At 39.4% G+C, this 23,573-nt stretch overlaps 1 long non-coding RNA gene across 1 annotated transcript in view; it reads left to right on the forward strand.

Annotated features, from left to right (window-relative positions):
* The first annotated feature begins 207 nt into the window (after positions 1–207).
* Positions 208–23,573, forward strand: part of LOC131400710 (uncharacterized) — a 37,272-nt gene continuing 13,906 nt past the window's right edge. Inside the window, exons 1-2 of the long non-coding RNA XR_009217421.1 lie at positions 208–385; positions 5,835–5,955. This is a non-coding gene — a long non-coding RNA (uncharacterized LOC131400710). The remainder of the gene's footprint in view (positions 386–5,834; positions 5,956–23,573) is intronic.

The raw sequence follows: 23,573 nt of genomic DNA on the forward strand, positions 1-23,573 counted from the left end.
CCTAGTAGGTTCATTTCCAGATGACTGGTAATATGTTCTGTACACTTGGGTATCTAGCATTTTGGTGGAGCCAATTTCCTGGTCTCTGTGTCATTCTGTTTCCCTTGGTTGGGCCAGTTAATCCTGTCTATTAAATTTAATCCCCTTCTGTCTGTAGGACCATTGTGGTACCTAGCATCAAGTCCCCATCTACTAGTCTAACCCTGGTTTTGTGCGAACAATATAATAACCAGATTCCATTTTGCCCCTCTCTTGTGACATGCCACCTGCCTTTTCTGGTTCTGGTGACCAGATCTGTGATCTGTGACCACGATAACCTGCCTGGAACCCTAAACGCCCAGAATGTGGAAATCTCCCAGACCTTGACTTGAAGAGGAGCAAACTGGTAAGCATCTTCTAATGTCTGTATCCGTGGTAAGGGCTTGGGAATGGTTGGAAAAAGAAGGACCAGTGGGCCCCTCAGAAAGGTGCTTTTGTATAGCTCGCACACCGTTGGTTTTGAATTTGTTTCCTTGGAGTAATCGTGGAGGCAACCCTTGGTAGTGGTGCTGATGCTGGTGGGGATCCCAGCCTAATGCTTTGAGGCATTGCTGTCTCCTTACAGAACTGTGTGATGCCTCTTTCCTGCCCCCTGTCCTGGTACGTCCCCTCCTTCTCTGGTTTCCACTGGTATATTGATCCATGAGACTCTGGGTGCATCTCCATCAGGTAACATTACTTGATGCAGTAATATGAGTCCCTATGGTGCCCCAAATGCTTAGCACAGCTTATTTCCTTAGCCTCTACAGAAACTTTACCAGATTTAAATTATTATTCCCATTTTACATGAAAAGAAACTCAGAGTCAGAAGTATAAAAACCTGGCATAGGTTGCATAGCTGTTAGGTGGCAGAGTCTGAATGTGTCTTCATGATTGACCCATTCCAAGCCTATGCTTTTAACCCTGATGCTATTCCACCATCCTTCTGGATACTTCCGTTGACTTTTCTTGTGCACTTTGGCTGGCTCTGTCTTATCCGTGAATCTGTCTTCTCTTTGTTGGATTGGGCTTGTAAGTGTCCAGGGATTTGAGCAGCTCACCTTCTCCAATGGGCAGGTTTCAGATTCCAGTCGTCTACCAACCTCATATCACCTATCCCACCACTGATGATCACACCACACCTGGCTGAGTGCTCAGGTATAATATAGTCATCTCTATTTCAATACCAGAGAGGAGTGGGATTCCAAAGTACTTTCTGATCTACACTTTCATTTCAATAGGTCTTTTGTGGCCGCTTCAAGATAAGTACACGTCTTTGTCACTTTCCACTTCTACAATATTCCTATCACATATGTGGCAGCACCTCTTAAGCCATTTTTCTTGTTTCCTATAAACAACTCCTTAAGATTCAGACACGCTAGGCCAACTTTCCCAGTTTCATGAGAGTTTCATCCAAGATAATCATGTTCTTACTCTTAATACCACATGGCTATGCAAGTTGTATTATTACTGAAGTTAAAATTTCAGAGGACAATAAAAGATGCGGCAAATATTAAGCAACATTGTATGTTGTCATGAGAATGTGTTTATTGCTTATTTATATGTTAGGAAAATTCCAAGAGTCCATTTGTAAGTCATTGTTTGGAACTTAGTACATGTATAAATTATGTTATAAAGCCTAGAAAAATTCCCAGGCTAGCACATAAAAAACTACTAAATCCATACATGGCTGTGCTAATGGTATAGGAAGAGTTTAATTTCATCCAGTTCAATTAGGTAAACCATGGGTTCTAAATATGAACATTATTTTTGAGAAAATGAGTCCTAAGAGAAAATTATTATTATATTTTAAACCACTTTGGATATGATACTCTCCTTGAAAATATATTAAATTCTTCCTTCTCATCTTAATCAGGTGTTTTGAATGTGTTATACTCAGGCCTTCACATTGGACATGCCAAAGGTACTTGCCTTGTTGAAAAAAAGTGTTAGTTAATTTAATCTCTTTGAGCGTTTTGAATTTGTTCTCGTATTGAAGCAAAAGTATGCTAATCTACCAGTGAAAAATTGGTCAAATACAGTATTCTAATCACTTACAAGGAATAGAACCATCTTCTTTTTTCAAATGAGTAATTTGAGTTATTTTTGATGAATAAGGGCTGTTCCAACTTAATGCTATAGTCTGTCCACATCCTCTATTGTAACTCAGTTGAATTATGCTTATTAACATGGTAATATATCAAAATACTAATTTGGATAAGTTTTGAGAATGATTTTGCTATACTCTGCTCTCAAGAGATATTAAAATGCTAAATAGGGAGTTTTTACTGCATTTGCTAAATTAATGACCCCCTCAAAAGGCTTATGTTACTTTTAAGAACATTTATATTGCATTGCCGTTAGTCATGTCAAATTTGTATTCCAACATGGTCAGGCCAGGTGACTCTTCAAATGATTTGCATTTCATTTCATCTCCCATCTTTGCATCACGCAGTGCCTTGAGTTAGATCTTTTCTACAAAAATCAGCTTGCAGTTACCATTAGCACAGCTATGGGGTTGGTACTGTGATCAATAGCCAAGAAGCTGTATTCATTATTTTTGCAGCTGTTAGTTTTATTTATTTTTTTTAACATCAGCATCTTTTTTTGCCTGTGCTTAACTAGTAACTACATACATGATTCAGTAAGATGAAAAATGCTTCAGAAGAGTTCTTGGGCAGGGGCTTTGCTGTGGTCAAACTCAGTAATGTAATTATATAAAGAACACTACTTTGTCAAATGTCTGAATGTCCTCAGTGGAAAAATAACACACACACACACGCACGCACACACACAGGTTGGCTGCAGCTGCAGTTAAAGGAATATAGCTCTAGTTTTTGAGTGCAGTGAATATATAATGTTAGGTCTATGGATATATACAACAAAATCTTCCAAGTAAACAGGTCAGGGTTCACAGTTGTCTGAACATGCAAATTAAATGTTTTAATTTTTCTCTTGAAATACCAGGTATATATAATTGTAGAGTCTTAGTTTAAGATTTATTTTATTAAACTGTTATTTTGAATTTTTTATTATGAGAAATATTATCTTTAATGTGATTTTTGGATCAAGAAGTTTACCTAATCAAAATAAAGATAGATAACAAACAGAGGTAACAGTGACCCTTCTGTGAAATGTTGATCAAGTCAGATCAGCACCTCTTGATGAGTGAATTTCCCCACCTTAAAAAATGGACTTAACATGACATACCTTTCACTGCTGGCATGGTAGAAGGATGAAATGACACAGCATATGCAAATGTATTTTGAAAATAAAAGCTGAGAAAATAAGTTAAAAATATTTTATAGTTATATCTATTTTTTGTGGGCCTGCTCCAAACTTAAGATCATAATTTTAACTGCACACATGGAAAAATCATAATAAATGACATCAAAAATTACTCATCGAGCCCTGCTTTGCCTAAGACTGGGAGGGACTGTATGGACTAGAGGTAAATAGAATAAAATAAAACATAAAGAGCTGACAAGTCAATACTTAAATAAGAGTTTAAAACATTGAGAGAAGTGACACATTGGTAACATGGCTGGGGTTAATGAGGGACTGAGGGCAGTCAATAATTGCTCTAGGAATTCAGAGGGGAAGTTGGCGAGGTTGGGATACTTAGCGAAGGCTCTAGTTGTAAGATGGAATTCAGCTTCAGTCCTGAGGGATGAATACTGTGTGAATTCAGAGGAGGGTGGAGAGACGTCTTCAGAAGGGGAAGTAATGAGCAAAACCCAGTTGATATATGCAAGACCTGCTGAGGTGTGCCCCTCCCATACAGATTGGTAGGCGCGTCTTCACGGACTGGACCTTAGAAGGGAACATTTGGTCACGGAGAAGTTACTTGGTGCCAATGGCTGGGGCCCATGCTTTAGAAGCTTAATGTAATTATTCCCATGGAAACCCTCTGATGCTCCATTTATCATCTGCTCTTTACAAATTTGGACATTGAGGAAAAAGGTAAAAATGTTTAACAGCGAGTTGAAGGCAGTCTCGTCTGTCTTCAAATCTACAGTGTTTCTACAACATTGCTCTAGCCATTAGCTACATGGCATCCTCGGGGTCACACAGCTGGTTAAATGTCAGCGTAGACCTAGAACTTGGCCTTTTGCCTCCCACGCTGTTCACCTCTATGTTACATTCCCTTGAGAGTCGCTATGTAGGACTTCACTGTTGGCTGAAGACTTTCAGGATCTTGTCTTATTGTACAAAATAAAACTTCTTCCAGGGAGTTGGATCAGATAAATACACACGAGAGAGATGGAGAGGAAGAATCTAACCACATCAGAGTTGCTAACTGCTGAGCTACTGGTAGTGTTTGGTATTTTAATCGAGATCTTCTGACCCTGAATCCCTTGCTATGGTATTGCTTTATTTTGAAATCAATGATCTTATGTTGCCTTATTTGGAATCTTAATTTATGTACACTCTCTTTGATAAAATCAAGAAAGTATCAGATACAGTGGAGAAACCAGGAGAGACATACAGACAGACCAAAGTTACCTTGAACATAGCAGTTGAAATAGTCTAGATTGTTGATCTACAAATAAAAGCATAGAACAGGGTCAGAAGTAGGAGGGGAATGTGACTGTACCCTACACAATAAGAGAATGACTGATACCAAACTCACAGCAGTTCTCTGCCTGTGACAAGCATAATTTGTACTTATATTGCACCAGAACATAGTTATTCCAGTTCCCAAAAAGTTTGATTTGTCACAAACTTCAAGCGTGCCCTTTTTCTTTACATGTGAAGTTTTCCTTTGTTTGTTTGTTTTTTTAAGAAACACCATCCTATGATTTTGGCAGGGTGGAGGGAACTTCTTTGTCATTTAAGAACTGATGATGCAGAAATCCTACTATTCCGCAAATATTTCTTCTGGGGATTTTTTAATTTCCCTCGCTTTTTTTCTGACAATCATTAGTGTCTCCGTGTGAATCTCAAATTCATCTTTGGTACCTGTGCTTTTTGAAAATTGTAGTCATGTCTGAGGTCCTAGGATATTACAAAACAGCACCCAGTTTAATAACTTCATCTATTTTTTTTCACTTTCAGAGTTAGTTTGTGCTTTCCCCATCATTTCCTATCTTGTCAGCATATACCAGAAATAAAATTTATTTGGATTGTTGAATTTTCATAAAAATGAATAGATTATTTAAATCCAAACCTGAAGCTCTGAAGGAAGAATGTAGGTTAATAAATTGAATAGATGTGTTTAAATTTCTCAATGATCCTAAAATGTAAAGATTTAATTTTTTCCTCATCTTATTCCAGGCTGCCTAAATCTCCATAAAGCCCTAAGAGAATAGGCACATATTACATATTAGCAAGGAGATTTAGAATAGTGTGTGGTGTTCAGCAGGGGCGTTTCCCTTGCATTTCCAAAGGCTTCCTGATTAAGGGTTTGACTATTGTACCCAAATTTAATTTGCCTTCGAGATCAACAGTTAGGAACATTTTTTTCTACCATTCTTTCTGAATTTGGAGTGCTGGTATATACTGTTTCCTTCTTGATCAGTTTATTTTTAAGATATTATTCTTCAATGTGCCTTGGTTAAGCGATTTTAGATTGACCATAAAATTGAAATTATATTCATTAAAACATTAACTGAAAAACACTTTTAACCCATCAGTAATTTAATTCCATTCACAACTGTCCTGCTGACTTAGTCTTGGATTTTAAATGAAGTCTTAATTTGATATGTCATAAACATTTTATTCTTTATATATCAATGTCCATTTTTACAATAATTTAAGACAGTAAGCAGTGTTTTAGTATGTGATGCTAACCTGTTTTTTTCATTTTATGCAAGGACTTTCTCTGCATCAATGCCTGTTCTAAACTGTCCGAAGTTTTTATCAGTGGGATCAAGATGACGTGTAACTTCCAGGTAGAGCAAAACCTTTGAGACGAAATAACCTACATTGAAGCAGGTAATACTCTTGCTAAGGAGAGGAACCTTTTACTATTAAAATTCTAAAAAATACTGAATTTGTCTTGCAAAAAAAGCTATCATATCTTTATCCTCTAAGATTGCTTGTTACAGAAAAGAAAATATTCTGAAAGTTTAACTGTTCATTGACACCAAATTATTCTTTGAATTTCTCTTGAACTTGACCTCAAGGGAGATGTTGAAAGAAAATTAACTTACATTTTTTGTATGCTTTCACCATACAAAATATAGGCATAATCCAAATGAGAAAAATAAACTTATATTTGCACTGTTATCAAGTTAATTTTCATACACAATACTATACATTAAAACACTTATGAAAGTGTATACAATGTCCTGCTAAAGTCTGATGCTTTAAGCTTTGAAGTTACAACGTTTCAATATCTAAACAACTACAGTAGTATCACAATTATTCTTCACTTTCTGACATTCACATTATCGTGTTGGGTCCTTCATATATACCAGGGGTGAGCAAATGGCAGCCCTTTGCCGAATTCAGTCCACTGCTCGTTTTTGTAAATAAAGTTTTATTGGAACACATCCAAGGTCAGTTATTTACATATTGTCTATAGCTGCTTTTTGCAGCAATGGCAGAGTTGAATAGCTGCCCATGCGGCCTGCAAAGACAAACATATTTACTATCTCACCCTTTACTGAAAATGTTTGCAGATCCCTGGTGTGTATCAATTTACATCATTTTTATAGGACCTTTAGCACTGGCAGGAAATGTGTAAGAGAAGTACAGCTGATTTATTAAGGTCAAGACTGCACTAATGGGAGTACTGTTAACTTTGTTTTGAGCTCTGCTTAAGAAAGTACAAAAAGTATATTCATGGTTAGCTGTGAGAAGACTAAATTTAAACCATTTTTACACAATATATATCAATATCCCTTTCACGATGATTTGATTTTAGACAGTTGACAGTGCTCTAGTGTATATTGCTAAAGCTGTTTTTTAAAAATCATTTTACCCACAATTAAAATTTTATTATACTTAATATGTAGTTGTACCAAAAAACTATTTTATTAAAAATAGAGTTTTAAAGATACAATGGATCCTAGACACAACCTGATCCTTTTTTCAAGAGAGGGAAAGACGCTAGAGAAATTAAAATTTTTTCTCACAATCACACTGTGATTAAATAATAGAACTGAATTTAAATCCTGTGTCAACTACTATTTCCACTTCTTTGTCTCTGAACCCACCTGAACATATTCCCGGAAGAAATATGAAAATAGTTCAATATTGGTCCGTTATTGAAATCAATATGAGGGTCTACAGACAAATTTTTGGTATTTGGCTGATTTTCTACCATGTTGTTTCTTATTATCTTTTTGTCTTCTTTTTGATGGTAGTCTAAACATTAATGAAGTATGCCCTGCATTCTCAAGATGGCTAACTTTATGCAAGATTCGTTATGAGGTCTCAGAACCTTTGTCTGTGTTTACCAAGTAGTACTCTTTGCTTATCTCAAGTAATGAGAAAAAAAGAGAGATGGGCTAGGTATATAAATGATGTGTTTATCCCAGCGAATACCAAATGACCTCCACATAGGTTGTGTGGGTGAACTTTGTTCTTCGGAAAGAGAGAAGCATGCATGTGTGGTGAGTATGGGGGCATTGCAGTTGACTGCATCACTCTGCAGTTGGGAATGCCAAGTTCAGCATACTTGCACATGGTGGCCAGTTCCACCTTTGTGTCCTAAGCGACCATTAAGTTTGAGCAACTCAGCAGCTTCTATCACATTAAATTAACAATAATTTGGATTTTATTGGTTTTGTTTGCTTTAATGTGTAAATTTTGTTTGGTTTCATTGTTGTATAATGCTAAATATCAAGGAGTTTACAATCAGTTTATGTTTGCATATAATTTACATAACATGAAGATGACGTTGATAATTTCTTGATGAAAGTGATAGTTTAAGTCAATGCTGGAAATCAAGGAGAACTTTTTTTTTTCATTGTTATTATTTTTCTTTATTAAGACTATTTTTTCAGAGCAGTTTTAGGTTCACAGCAAAATTGAGGAGAAGGTACAGAGATTTCCCATATACCCACTGCCCCGACACATGCACAGCCTCCCCCAATATCAACATCCCCACCAGAGTGAGACATTTATTACAATTGATGAACCTACGTTGACATGTCATAATCACCCAAACTCCATAGTTTACATTGTGGCTCACCCTTGGTGTTGTACATTCTATGGATTTAAACAAATATATATAATTACATGTTTTTATCATTGTAGAATCGTACAAAGTAGTTTCACTGCCCTAAAATTCCTCTGTGCTTTGCGTATTCATCCCTCCCTCCTCTTCTCCACAATTCCTTGGCAACCACTTATGTTTTTACTGTCTCTATAGTTTTGCCTTTTCCAGAATGTCCTAGAGTTGGAATCATACAGTATGCAGCCTTTACAGATTGGCTTCTTGCACTTAGTAATATGCATTTAAGGTTCTTCCATGTCTTTTCATGGCTTGATAGCTCATTTCTTTTTAGTGCCGAATGATATTCCGTTGTCTAGATGTACCACGGTTTATTTATCCCTTCACCCACTGAAGATATCTTGGTCATTATTTTTTTTTTACTTAGAAAAATATTTTTAACTGAGATAACATATACATACCATAAAATTGGCCACTTTAACCATTTTTAAGTGTACATTCAGTGGCATTAAGTACATTTACATTGTGTGTAACCGTCACCACCATCCATCTCCAGAACTTTTTCATCTTGCCAAACTGAAACTCTGTCCCCATGGAACAACAGCTCCCCATTCTCTCCTCTCTTCAGCCCTGGTAACCACCATTCTTCTTTCTGTCTCTGTGAATTTGACTACCCTGGTTATCTCACATGAGTGCAGTCATACAATATTTGTCCTTTTGTGACTGGCTTATTTCACTTAGCATCACCTTCCTTTTGGAGGCCATCTGTGCAACGAGCAAGTGTGAAAATGTCTGCAGAAGCCCGTAAAATATTTTCACCTAGCTCTCCTTCCTTGCCTTTTGTCAGACACTCACAGAAAGGTGTGATTGCCTGAGTCAGAGGCCTGCGCTTGTGGCACACACATGTGTTTTATTTGCCCAGTGGTTTGTGGGGAAACAATAGGCGAGGCAGCCTTCCCTTGCTGTTGTATTTAATTTAGCATGAGAGGTGTGGCAGCTGAAACTTAGCCACCAGTCAGGGGTGGGCTATCAAAAGGTCAGATTTCATGTCCATGTGGTAAATTGCTGAGTGCTTTTGTTGTCTCAGCCTTCAGCCGGGTTTGGCACCTGACTATCAGTAGCAGGCAGACTGTCTACTCCGGCTGCCAAAGAATGGGCGGGCTCCCTTGTGCTGAGCCCGGGCTTGTTAGACAAGCCTAATGCGATGTACTGCCAAGGGATGGAGTGCTGACAGAGAGCAGTGAATGCTTCCAGTGGACATCCTTTCCAGGATATTCTGGACACGTGTGTCCGCTGACCCTTTCTCACAAATGATGATAGTGACGGCCATGTCAGCAATGATGATTTCTGTTTTCTAGAAGAAAGGGTACATGTGGCTTCGTCCCCCCCACTGTAGATGCACGCTTTTCTCTGTGGATTACTAGAATTCATTCAAAGAGCATGTGGTGAGGTCATTTGTTGTTCACCGGGATAAACATATCATTCAAGTAACTGGCCCATCTCTCTTCTTTTTTCATCACCTTGAAACAATCAAGGGGAGCAACTGAATGCCAAGGTGATTATACAACCGACAAGGGCCAGGTACTGAATCCACATGATGGGTCTTGCTTAAGCTGTGCTTACTTCAATAAACCTTAATTAAGATGAGAGAAAAAAAGTCATCTTCGTTATGATTCTTTTTCATGCTATAAGCTGATTTCTTTCTGAATACTATGAAAGTCACCATTTATTTCCCAATGATTGATGTAGAAAATTTTGGAATTATTTCCGACCTTTTTTCTCCTTGAGCTCTCTTAGCCAGTTATTCATCAAGTCCCAAAGAGTCTTACTGCTCAGTGTATCTTGTTGTGATCACTCTGTTCTTTTTCATTACCCATATCCTAATCTTTTCATTGAGCTTTGGCAATAGCATCCTAGCCTGTGTCTTGCTCTGCCTCCAAACCCCCAACATTAAGCTACTACTGAGTTGATCTTACTAGATGTGACTCTGCTCAAAACTGCCATTGGCCCCATTGTAACAGGTAGTATTTGCATTCCTTAGCCTTCAAGGCCCTATAAAATGGGGCCATTATGAGAATTTATGTTACCTGCCACGTGAATCTACCTATGTGATTTTTCTACTTCAGCCTTCTCATATCCAAAGCTGTCATCTCAGGCAAATTCATTGCCTCCTGATTCTTTAATGTGATCTCAATGCTCTGCATGAAGCAGCCCCTTCCTTCCTTTTCAGTCTTGTCTCATGCCAACTTCTCCCTCATTCTCCACTCATTAACCCCATGCTTTTCTTTTATATCTAAGTACACTGAGCCTTTTACTTCTTAACGCTCTTTGCAGGCAGCATTTCTGATACCTGAAGATGCTTCCATCTACCCTTTCACATCGCCGTATGGCTACTGTCTCTTTATCCTTCAGTTCACAGATGAAATCCCATTTCCTTAGAGAACTTGTGGACACCTATTTAAATTAACTTCTTTTTGTCTCCCCTCATGACATTGCCATTTATAACTCCTTGGCCTTTTTCATAGCACATAATTATTTTGTCTGCCAATATTTTTTTTCTTTTTCTCTCTAGAAGGCAAGCTCTCTGTATGTCCAATTCCCAGCACAGTTCCTGGCACATGATAGATATTTAATAAATAGATGAGAGTGAATTAAGGAATAAATGGATGTATTTGCTTTCTCCATCTTCCCTACGTGGAAAACAAACAGTCCTCCCATAATATAAAGACTTTCTTTGTCCCTCAAAGCTACCCCTTTTCCACGTAGCCCATATTCACAGGATGCCTCCTCTATCAAACATCTGTGGCAATGCATCAGGGATTGACAAGCACCATGACTGGTACTCTTCTGTTTTCATAAATATATTTAGAGGGCCTGGCACAGGGAATCTTTTCAAGCCAGTTGTTATTCCCATGGCCTGGCCCAAGAGCTTCAACATGACAAGTATTTAATAAAGATATTCAAATTGATTAATTGACGAATAGTGTTGCAAGTCAGCTTAGAAAGAAGACAGAACTGCTCTCCCTCAGCTAAAATTTTTGAGGCAATTGAAACAAATGTTTATGGAAAGCTCAAGGCTTCATCTTCTTAACTGGCTTTCTCTTAAATGGGCTGGAAACAGAGTGAATTTACTTTTTCTTAATAGAGATCTGTATTTTACTCAGGTTGCAGAAGGCTTATCTCAGTGATACTTATGAAGTGATGGCAAGAATGGCTGGAACCATCTGGGGCTCTTTCCACTGATAGTAATGGACAGAGGAGACAAAAGCCAGCAAGAAATTAACAAGATATCTTCATAAAGACCACATTTTCTAGTTTCTAGACTGTTAGCTCTTTTAGCATGTTTCCTGACTATTACTGTAATAGGGTAAACACTAAGTAGCTATAACAAAGAGATAGCATATCACCGTGAATGAAAAAGACAGACATGCATTTCTCTCTCACGGGTCCAGAGTGTGAAGGCAGATTTGGCTCCAAGGTTCGTTCAAGCCCCCAGGTAGAGCAGGAGACTCTCACCGTCATCACATGGCTCCCAATGCCATTCTAGGTGTCACAAATTTTAGCCAATAAGAAGGAAAATGGAGAGAGTCCAGTGCAAGCACCCATATGGACCCAGAAGTTTTATGCAATGATTTAGTTCACATCCCAATTCTGAGAACTAGGTACAGACCACACCTGTACCTAGAGACTAGGAATAAAGTGTACAGTGACCTTAACCATAGAACAAAAGAAGGAAAAAATTAGGGAAACATCAAGAAGTCAGCCAAAGTCCAGTCTTCTATGCACCTAAATATATGCTTATAGCTTACTTTCCATACATAGAAACATCTGGACTCCATTCTCAGGGGAGACAACCCAAAGTCTCACACAGTGAGAGCATCCAGCTCAAAACATAGTCTTGAGAGAAGTGTAGTTTTTTCCTTCAGGTGCATATGATGCTCCTCATCATGCATCTTTTATTTAAAAATTAAAAGCCAAGTTCTCTGCCTTCTTACAAATAAAATGTCAGGGCGGTAGTAACAGGGTACATATGAACATCTTCCATTCAGAAAAGGAAAGAATGAGAAGCAGACAAATTAACAGATACATAGCAATCAGGAAATCTTACTCGATAGCCATGCTTCTGGCAATGGCTTAACTGCTTGGCTCTCTGGGAGGCATATCCTTGCTCATTATTCTCCTTGGCTACGTATAAAATGGATGTTGGACATTATGCCCTGCTTAGGTTACTAGGGATCTTTAGAAGCTCTTCTTTCTGATATTCATATGAGAACTTTCCTAGGTATACTTTTGCAGAACAGGATTGTAATTTTGTTAAAAATATAAGTTGGAAACTAGGTTTCCAATTTATTTACTACCCAGTAGGTTCATGCGTCCATTGTCATTCCCAAAATTCTTTTCTGGAAAAAGATCTCAAGTCTGCCTTACATATTTGACTTCTTAGTTTAACCCAATGCTTTCTCTCTCATCTTAATTCGGCTACCATGAGGTCATCTAATACACTAGGTGACATCGTGAATCAGATCATTGCCTTAGGGCTTGTTCTCTTTATTTGCCTGAGATGGCTTAATAAGGCCTTTAAGAAAGACTTTGAGCAACATTTGTAACTCTTGTAGGTGGAGGACAGAAACAGTTTATTTCCCTTAATGACCCCAATTTCTGACCTGCCTATTTCCTTACATCTCTGCTTGCAAATTGGCCAATTATTGCCTAAGTTAATCTCCTTTTCTGTAATGCCTTAGTAAAAGCAGTTAGGGACAGTGAACACAAGAACCTTCCGGTTTTTTCCATTCACATCCTGCAAAAAGTACACATTCCAGGAGCCGGCCCGGTGACGTAGTTAAGTTTGTGCGCTCGCTTCAGGGGCCTAGGGTTCGCAGTTTCGGATCCCAGGTACAGACCTATGCACCGCAGGCCTTGATGCTGTGGCAGCATCCCACATACGAAATAGAGGAAGATGGGCACTAATGTTAGCTCAGGGCTAATCTTCCTCAGCAAAAAGGAAGATTGGCAATGGATGTTAGCCCAAGGGCCAATCTTCCTCACCAAAAAAACAAAAAAAAACAAACAAAAAAAAACCCAAGTACATACTCCACCTTTTCTCCATGTGAGAAATTTACCAAATATTTTCAAGGTTTGTCCAAGGTCATCAACTTCCTATCCTAAAATTTGAGTTTCCTTGCTGCCTGCTATCAAAATAATAAGTCAATGCCACTTTTGTTGTTGCCTAGCATTGTGCTTGTGGTACTGATTTCCATATGGGATTGTTTTACTAACTTCTCATAGAGTAACATATAACATACGATATGCCCAATAAACAACACTATGAAATCTAAGCATTTTAAGGAAAGTTAATGTATGATACTGGACTAGTTGTTGGAAAAAGTTGGGAAAATCTTGCTGATCCCATCAAATGCTGTTGACCTTTATAGCAAGTAGCTGGATTTGTTTATATTTGAAATATCTTGCCACGGCAGCTGAAAGTTTGTTGAAACAAACCAATACTTTTAGCCAAAGAATCAGAAGCCATTAGTAGAGCAGAGACGGGATGGAAGATATAAGAGTTAGTTGCAAATAGTCAGCAATAGGGCTACCCAAATTGTAGAAGTTGTAAAATGATGGTCAGAGTGTAAAGGTCTTGCTCTGATGAATGGTTTAGTTGATGTGTCAAGCCATAGGCACAATTTGTTCGGGATTGGGGAGCATATCCATAAAATTTCTATGTAGAAATACCCTGTTCCCACTGAACTGTACTGAGGTTCTTGGATTACTTTGGGGAAAATGGATAATTTCTCTATGAATGAGTGCCCTGTATGAGTTTCAGATCTGTTAGATCTTTCCTATTGAGGTGCTGCAGATTTTTCACTTCTGGAAATAGAAAGTAATCATGGACATATGATTTCCAATGTGAATTTCAAATAATTTTAAAGATGAATCATGAAAGGAATTTATCATCATCATATTACTTTGTGGTAACTGGCGTTATCCAAAAACAGACAAATATTTTCTAAAAGAAAAATGCATCCCTTCAGTTTTTCCAAGCAGAATAACTTATTTATACTATAAAAAAGGATCTTGCTTTTCTTCTTTTAAATTCTAATATTGGTCTGATATTTATTTTTTCTTTTTTATGCCTACAGTTCTTAAGAATTGACTGTAATACTTATTTCAAAGGTCATTATGGTGGCTGTCCAGCCAGTTTGGCTAGCCTTCTTTCTTGTATGTTCCCAATTGACTCTATGATGTGAATTTATGGGTTATTTAGTTTGTTTTAGACAAAATTTTATAACAGTGGGAGCACAAGCTTATTTTTAACTGTGCTTTTTGATTTTGGAAATTTTCCATCCTATCTTGACATTTTAAGACAGATTTTAATAATTGACATGTGTAAACAGTAAAAAATACAATCCATTTGTGACTACCTAGAATAATTCCAGGCAGAAAGGAGGCGTTGAATGGAGAATGAAGTTTCCTTTCTATTCTCTTTGCATGTCCACGAGGAATAATTAGCACAAAACTCCTGGTCTCTCTGCCCCTCACTCCCTCCTCCTGCGCCTACTGCGACTTTGGGACAAGGAGTTGGGGGTACATAACTCTGCTTCTCCCCTCCTTCCCTTCCCTTCTGGGAGGTAGCCCGCCCAGTGAGAGCATGTGTTCTGGTCTGGTCCTCTGTGACCGCAATCCCCATACGTTACGGGGGGGGGGGCCTGGGATCATTTAGCACTGTCCTTCATTGAGTGGGAAAATGAAATCTTCCGGGATTTGGCTTTAGCCCATTGTCGATAAACATCAAATACATATCTTCTAATCTAGCTTTTATCAGTAATAAAGGTGATATTTACTCATCTACCTGCCTGACTACTTTGCAAGAGAAAAAGTGGAATGATCTGAGAAAGCGCAAATACTAAACTCTGGCCTTTTATTGGGAAACCCTGAGAAATAGAAATGATATGGGGAACTCCTCAACAGAAAGTGGTTGAAGCTTCAAGCAGGGGTTGGGCTCAAGGCTTCTGGCCTTGGGATTACCAAGTGGCTTTGCTAGAATTGAAATTTTCCCTTTGGTGTGTCCCTCCAGTTTGGGCCATATTGATAATAGACAAGGAAATGTTTTCGTAGTGATAGATTATCTTAAGCAAAAATCAGCCTCAGGAAGGACACTGGCTAAGCATACTCGTGTGGGACTCAGCAAAGATATGGGCCTTAGGGTGCAGATAGAGGTGGCTTGACCTTGAATCACACAGGCGCTGGACATACAAAGACCTTCACAGCTACAGGGCAGCTTGAAGACTTCTAAAACATCATATATGAGGAAAAGTCTTGATTCTAGGAAAATATATTATTTTCATTTTCATATTCAGGATTTTCAGATATTATTGGCAATCATCTGCCTTTTTTAAAAAAAAAATATGGTGTTTTATGGCCAAGGTTTCACGGTTTCACGCCAGGACTTTAAATTGCACCTAAGTTCCATGCATGTGGGAGAGCATGAGTATGTGAAGTTCCAGCTTTAAAAACTGTTAATACCAAGCTGATATTGGCCAGAAGGAAAAGAAATTAGTTGAGCCAATTCTGTTGCATTTAAAGTTATTCTTAACTGCAGTCACCTGAAGAAAGTGTGGAGGGCAAATCTCTTGGATTTGTGTCTTCAGGCTATTAAGAGTCTCCTAGCAACATGTGGAGTAAGTTGGCTTTGGATTTGAATATTACTGAAGCTCATAAAATGGCCTAGGTGTCAGAACCCCATGGGATATGACTGAAATTTCTGGAATTGTGTCAAATTTAGGAAAATGTCTAGCAAATGTCTTTCGCGTGTGTGCTGTAAGATTGGAAGATTTCCACAGACTAGTTTCTATCCATTTCAAACCTTGTTTCTCCTGCACTTCAGACATACCTTCAGTGGAGGGATCCATAGAACATTTTCACGTAGAGAGAAGGCTGCTGATCTGGCACGTTTGTGTCGTGTCACGGAGAGAATCAGCACAGCAGGTGGTGAGAGATTTCCTGTCCTACACTAGGATGTTGCAGTAGGCAGAATAATGGCCCCCAAAGATGCCCCTGTCCTAATGCCCAGAGCCTGTGAATATGTTATCCTACATGGCAAATGGGACTTTGCAGATGTGATTAAGTAAGGACCTCGAGATGGGGAGATGATCCTGGATTATCCATGTGGGCCCAGTGTCATCACAAGGGTTCTTATAAGAGGGAGACAGAGGGTCAGAGTCAGAGAAGGAGATGTCAGGATGGAAACAGATATTGGAATGATGTGGGGTCACTAGACAAGGAATGTGGGAAGCCTCTAGACACTGGAAAAGGCAAAGAAATGGATTCTCCCCTAGAGGCTCCAGGAGGAACGCAACCCTGCAACCCGTTTTGGACTTCTGACATCCAGAACTGTCAGATAATAAATTTGTGCTGCTTTATGTCACTACATTTGTTATGATTAATTACGACAGTAAAGGAAGCTAATAGATTGGCTAGCAATAACTTAACTATAGAGAAAATTGGTGATGTCCTAAAAAAAAATTCCACTAAACTGAAACTAACTGTTACCCCAACTCATCCATCTCTTAACATGATCCCAAAATGCGCTTGGAGAATGCAGCCTTATGTGAGGTCAAGGGTAATACGGGAGAGAAGTTGGGAGTAAAGACATATAGAGATCATAACTAGTTGTAGAAAAAATATCTTACTTTTTCAAATGTTACAATAACAAATGGCCATATGAACTGAACAAATTATTGGGGCCCAGGGCCAGGATTAGAGTGAGCCACTCAAGTCCAAGATCCAATCCTGTCCTTATGTAAAATTTTGATATTTTGTGCATTGTGGGATTTTTTTGCATTAATTTCGTTTTTTAAAAAATAATGCATTAAAATATTATTTATCCTGATTATTTACTTTTTTGGCCCTCCCTTGAATTTTGTGCACAGAGTCCCTCATTCTCCCCACTATAAAAGTGAAGGCAGAGCCTCAGATTTATCAGCCTCACGGTAGATCCACCTCTGCGTGGGTGAATGACATGGGAATAAAGAGGAATACCTCCGTCCTAGGTCGGTTTTTAGGCGTAAGCATTTCCATAGCAAGAGGCAGTGGCAGCAGCTACTGGGACAAAAGATTCAACTCTCCTGAAGGCAGCCTTTGGTTCCAGAAGCATGGGGCTCAGAGGAATTGAAAAGGTGGTGACTATGTTGGCAGGAAAGTGGGTTGTGACTGGCTTGGCACTTCTGTTAATTTGCAGATTTTACAAGATGCTTGTCTCAAATGCTGCACCCTGAGGGAAAGAGCACACTATCAAGAGTTTGAACATGATGACAAGATTCTTGTGTTTGTTGCTCAGGATATTAAAGACAGGAGAGTGATACTATTTCTTTTGTGTGTGGATTCCTCTATTTCATGCAGTGTGCCACACGCAGCACACGTTGTGGCAGACCATTCATGTCCAAATTAAAATCTTGGTGGATATCACTCCCAGTGGAATTGGGTGCATTGATGATGGGCTCTGTGCAGCCCGGTGAGACTGAAACCAGACCGATGGTCTCCATCTCCCGCTTTCCGTCTGACACCTCATTGTCTCTGCCCTGATGGTAGCAGCCATATCCACACGTGATGAACCGCCCACCACACAGTCCCTGGGGCACAGAGAAGAAGAGTGACCTGTACACTTGGTAGGTTGGGATAAAGAATTGGGTCTGGGTAGCGTTCTCCCTTCCTCCATTCCCATCCTATATTGGAGGCAGCCTCCCCTCTAGAGAGCAGACAATCTGATGTGCCCTCCCAACCATCGTTCCGCAGGGCCACACCCTTCCTAGGAGGCTGGAGGTAGAGATCTAGTTTGGGAGGTTGACTAGGAGGAAATTCATTTTTCTTCTTTTCAATCCAACTTTTATTTTTTTATTTTTTTTTGTGAGGAAGATCAGCCCTGAGCTAACATCCAATGCCAATCCTCCTCTTTTTTGCTGAGGAAGATTGGCCCCGAGCTAACATCCGTGCCCATCTTCCTCCACTTTATATGGGACGCCGCCACAGCATGGCTTGACAAGTGGTGCGTCACTGTGTGCCCGGGATCTGAACCTGCGAACCCCGGGCCCCTGAAAGCGGAGCGTGCACACTTAACTGCTTGTGCCACCGGGCTGGCCCCTCAGTCCAACCTTTATCAGGCACAAATTGTATATTTTTATTTCCTATTGCCTGACTTTTCTATCTATCAGTCAATAGTTTCCAAAGTCAGGTAAGAAAAAGCTGATGTTAATTTATTAGGTCTTGTTAATCCCCAATAATGGATGATCGATAAACTTTTGCTGAATAAATAAGTAGCCTCATTTTTATAATTCGCCTCAATTTTATGCATTTGAATAATTTCACGAAAGTGTGAATCATTTAGCTAAGTTTACCACGGGGGAGAAAAATACCATATATACATTACTAATCTTAAATATATTTTACATCCAAATTTGATTAACTTTATTTTTTGGTGAATACAGTTAAACCACTTATACATCCTGTTCCTTTCCTTAAGAAATATAATTATTTTTATGCACCCTGTTATAGTTTGTGTGTGTATATGTGTGTGTTGGTAGGCAGCAGAAACCAGATTGTGTGTGTAATTAAGGACTTTTAGCATGCACTTTATTTGGTTCAATTTGAATTTGATCTGCTTTAAGTTTAGGGTGAAAAATAAAATCCAAGTTTGACAAAGAAAGAAATCCAAAAGCATTAGGACAATCACATAGTTTCAAACATATCCTTCACTTGGATACAAACTCACAACTGACAATGATTCAAACAGACAGGTCTCTATTGATTGGTTTGGTTTTAGATTCCACCAGATTTTCCAGAATTGGAGCTCTTTATCAAGTGGGCTGTATACTAATTGGTCAGGCTATCAGACATGTCGAAAACCAGAAATCATTTCACACTGCCTAGTTCAGTCAGTGAAACGAATCCGTATTCTACATGTCCAGGTCAATAGTTCTAACCTGGCATCCATGGCTAAAATTGAACCTAAGATCCAAGTGTTTTTCATTAATGCATTTCTACTTCATATCTTGAACATTCACTGTTGTGAGGCATTCCGCCGCAATGCCTCCATCCATTCAGAGCCAGTCCACAAACTATCTATAAGGATCCTACCTATCGGGCATCCATTTGTGATTCTCAGCACAACATCGTCTCAGCCTTCAGAGTCCTAAGGAAAAGGCTCTCCCCTTCAAGACATTCAGAAACTTTAAACAGTTTGTGCATCATCTAAATAACATGGTGGTTTCTTTGAAAAGAAAAAGTACAGTATCAAGATATTGAATATTACTATAAGATTCTTACGCGTTGATCGTTATACTAAGACAAAAGATTGATGCTGTTTTACGTATGGTGTTGGAGGAAAGCTCTACAGATACCCTGGACTACCAGAAAGACAAACAAGTGGATCCTAGAGCAAATGAAGCCTGAACTATTGCTGGAGGCAAAAATGATAAACTGAGGCTGTCCTACTTTGGACACATCATGAGAAGCCAGGGTGCTTTGGAAAAGACAATAATGCTGGGAAAAGTAGAAGGCAGCAGGAAAAGAGGAAGACCAAGTATGAGATGAGTTGACTCCATAAAGGAAGCCATAGGCAAGAGTCTACAGGAGCTCAGGAGGGCTGTTGAGGACAGGACATTGTGACATCACTCATTCATAGGGTTGCCAGGAGTCAGAGCCGACTTGATGGAACCTAACAACAACCACCTCTTTCTGCCCCATTGCCCTGGCCAAAATTTTTAGAAGTTTTTGGCAGGGAGGGTGTACAGATGGCCAACATGCCATCCTGTTGTATACAGGCAAAAATCAAGACTTCTGACCAGCCAAAATGCCCACCACGTCACTGCTCCATGCTCCTCCAAAATTCCATTGCCACTATCTCTTGAGTGATACCTAGGCTTCTGGGAAGCAGACCAAGATAGAATGTTCCCCTCCCTGCCAAAATGTTAGGGATCCCAGGTGAAGGCCAGCACAGAGCACTGCTGGGTGTTAGCTGACTACAATGACGGCGTTAACAGCTGTTGATTGATTTAATGTTCCTGAGAGGATACCAAATGAAGCCATTTGTGCATGACTTCTTTGCCCCTGGCCTGCACCCTACACTCTTATCATCAAAGGCAGGTTGACTCCTTAATTTCCGTGGTTACTTCTCCACAGCTTCCTTTATCAAGTCTTCCAGAACTTCTTCCTCTTTGTGATGTATAAGTTGTGCCTCACTTCATATTGTCAAGCACATCACATCACAGAAAATATTAGAACTGTACCATTATTCACACCGAAAGAGAATTTATTACTACTGTGATTACTATTGTCATTTTGCAATTGAGACAAAGGCGGTTTAAATCATTTCCGAATGTGCGCCAGACGATCTGTTGTCAACGTTTCCCTTTTAAGCTTGGAAACCACATTTTCTATAATCCCTTCCGAGTGTGGGTTTGGGGTTAGAGTTTACTTCACATCATCAGGGTCATGGGCTCCTCTTCTCATTCAGCAGAGGGTGGTAGGATCTTCCTGCAGTTACTAATCTCTGGGCAACCTTCCCTTCTCCTTTTAACTTCTTCTGGGCCTCCGACCCCTTTGTAAACAATCCATTTTAAGTAAGTTCCCTTTATTTGAATGCCTAGAGTGCTAATGTCCTCCCGTCAGGCTCTGGCAGATATAGTAAGTAAATCGAGCTTTATTCTTATCCGCAGCCCATAATCGCTTGCATGCCCTTCACCTCCCACCCTCCCCATGAAGTCAGGACAAAGAATAGGAAGGTGCAATGGCAGCAAATTACTAAAGGGAACTTTAGGTAATAAGGTGGTTTTAAGACTATTACGGCTTAAGTAATTTCTAAAATTATTTTCTTATCTTTAAGGAAGTTCCCTGAGCCTGGAATGAACATGAGTAAGAATTAAATTCACCTTATTTACTATAGTTTCCCTGGGAGTTTTTGCATGAAGGCATTTTTGTGTTTTCAAATGCTGAAACATTTTGTAAGCTTTATTGATCGATCCTTCTAACAGCTCGATGAATTGTGTCTATATCTGAAGTGAAACATAAGAAATGCCCCAAGGTTCTTGAAGATGTTTTGTAATGATTTAGAGTAAGAACCATGCCTAATGGAAACGACAAGCATAATTTATATACAAAAGCTGAAATGAAATTCAACCTTGACTACAAATTGGGTATTTTTCCACTATGCTGTGGAACTCTACTGCTTAGGATGTGCATGAAATTGTGGGATTTGACTTCTTGTTTAAAAACACTAGTTCAGCTTTAATTCGTAGAGTTGCTCAGCATCTGTATGATAAAGATAATAATAATAAAAGAAAACCTCAGTTATTCCTTTTGTTGTTGTTAGTGCTCAGTGCCCCTGTGGACAGCAGAGTGGAACCCTGCCCAGTCCTCTCACTTTCTGGCATCTATCAGACAATGCCCCACTGCTATTCATAGGGTTTTCATGGCCAGATTTTTTGGAAGTGGGTGGCCAGGTCCTTCTTCCTCATCTGTCTTAGTCTGGAAGCTCCACTGACACTTGGCTACCATGAATGACCCTGCTGGTATTTGAAATCCCAGTGGCATAGCTTTCAGTATCACAGCAACACACAGTCGCCTCAGTATGACAACCCACAGATGAGTGGTGTGGTTCCCTGACTGGGACACGGACCTGGGCCACAGTGGTAAGAGCGCCAAATCGTAACCACTAGACCACCAAATTACTCCTTAGATTTACACAAAGCTATGATTATAGAAATGCAAAAATCAAGTTTGCCCTAAAAGGCAACTATAGTTTAATACTCTCACATGTGACTTTTGAGAGATCCATGTGTGAATCATTTAGGCATTATGATATGTGGAAATGTGTTTACAGAATATTTGGCATAGAAAGATCTGGATAAATAAAGTGATAGGAAAGATGTTCCCTAAAGTGTGTTTTAAGCAGTATGGGATGTGACGAGCATGTTTTAGGTAACCTTATTCAACATCAATTCCTAACTAGCAAAGAGGAAGATTAAAAAGCAATTAATAGGACAGCTATATCTCAGAGAGTAACACTTTTAATTTAACGGTGCATCTTGCTTGATGGTTTTCCCTGTGTTTTCTGGTTGATGTTTTATCTGGAAGGCAGAACAGGTATTGTTATCCCCCTTTCATGGGTGAGGAAGGTGCAGACTGCAAGGTGAGGGTCACCTGCCCAGTAGTGCTCTAGGTCCGGTGTTCTGGATTCCTGCCCACCCACTGGGGTTGATACTGTCACCCTGTCACTCTTCTCCACACACTGTTAATTAAGTACATTTACTTTGATTCAATAGCAGCGTTCATATTGTCGAAAGGTCATAGTTGAGAAAAAACATCTACATAATTAATCTCAACTAAGTCAGGGAAACCTTAACACTTTTTACGCAGGCTATACATTGAATATTATGCTTTTCTCCCAAACAATAGAATTTGTCATCTCTCATTATATTGTCTCAGGATGAATCAATCTATGATAAAATGGCTTATCTCCAAAGTCTTCAGAAAATGTTGATATTGATGGAATTCTAAAACTTTTACGTCTCTCTGTTGAAGGACTATGAAGTGAAGACACACACATGCACGCACAAACCCTGCAAACACAAGACATTGTGATGGTGCCCTTTATTCTTCAGTTGTATACACTACGTCCTTTGAGCCATAGGCATCTCAATCCCCTTCTCTCCCTGATAAAATCTTCCACTCTCAGCTGGTCTTTGAGGATGCAGTATCGCCCTATGTACCCTTTTCCAGCTATGGTCTTATATGAGCAGGTATCCCCGGCCAATCAGGTTACCTCTTGTTCTGTATAAACCTCTTGCAGTTTCCCACTTGAGAGTATTGGTGCATGCTGTTTTTTTGGTTACAATCCCCTCCCCACTACCTCTGGTTCTTGCACCCCGTCTTCATGGCACTGCTCTAATGCTCCCTCCTCCATGAAGCAATGCTTCTTTCACTGCACCGGCTAGAAGTTACCTCTCCATTCCAAGGTTATACAGAGCACTTTCTTGGAGACGCTTATCCCAGTCGTCCCTCCTACTCTAGGCTGCTTTCCTGAGCATACTCTTCTAATCTCCCCAGAGAGACGGTAAATTCTTTGGGTAGAGGGGTTTTGCCTGTGAGCTGGAGCTGCCTTCCATCTTCTTTAGTAAGTCATAGCTGCCATAAGCCTTCTTGAGAATCAGAGAAAGTGTGCCAGTATCTAACAGTAGCTACTATTTATTAAGCTGCTACCACATGCCAGAATGTTGCTAAGGATTTTATGTATGCAACTTCTAATTTCTTGACAATCCTGCAAGACAAGGATTTTTATTCATGTGAAGCGTCTCCTGACTTATAAAGGAGTGTAAGTACTGAGCTTAGAATCAGATCTCGCCTAACCCTCACCCACCCTGTTTCTGATACATTGTCA

The sequence above is a fragment of the Diceros bicornis genome, chromosome X (assembly GCF_020826845.1).
Source record: "Diceros bicornis minor isolate mBicDic1 chromosome X, mDicBic1.mat.cur, whole genome shotgun sequence".
Taxonomy (NCBI): domain Eukaryota; kingdom Metazoa; phylum Chordata; class Mammalia; order Perissodactyla; family Rhinocerotidae; genus Diceros; species Diceros bicornis.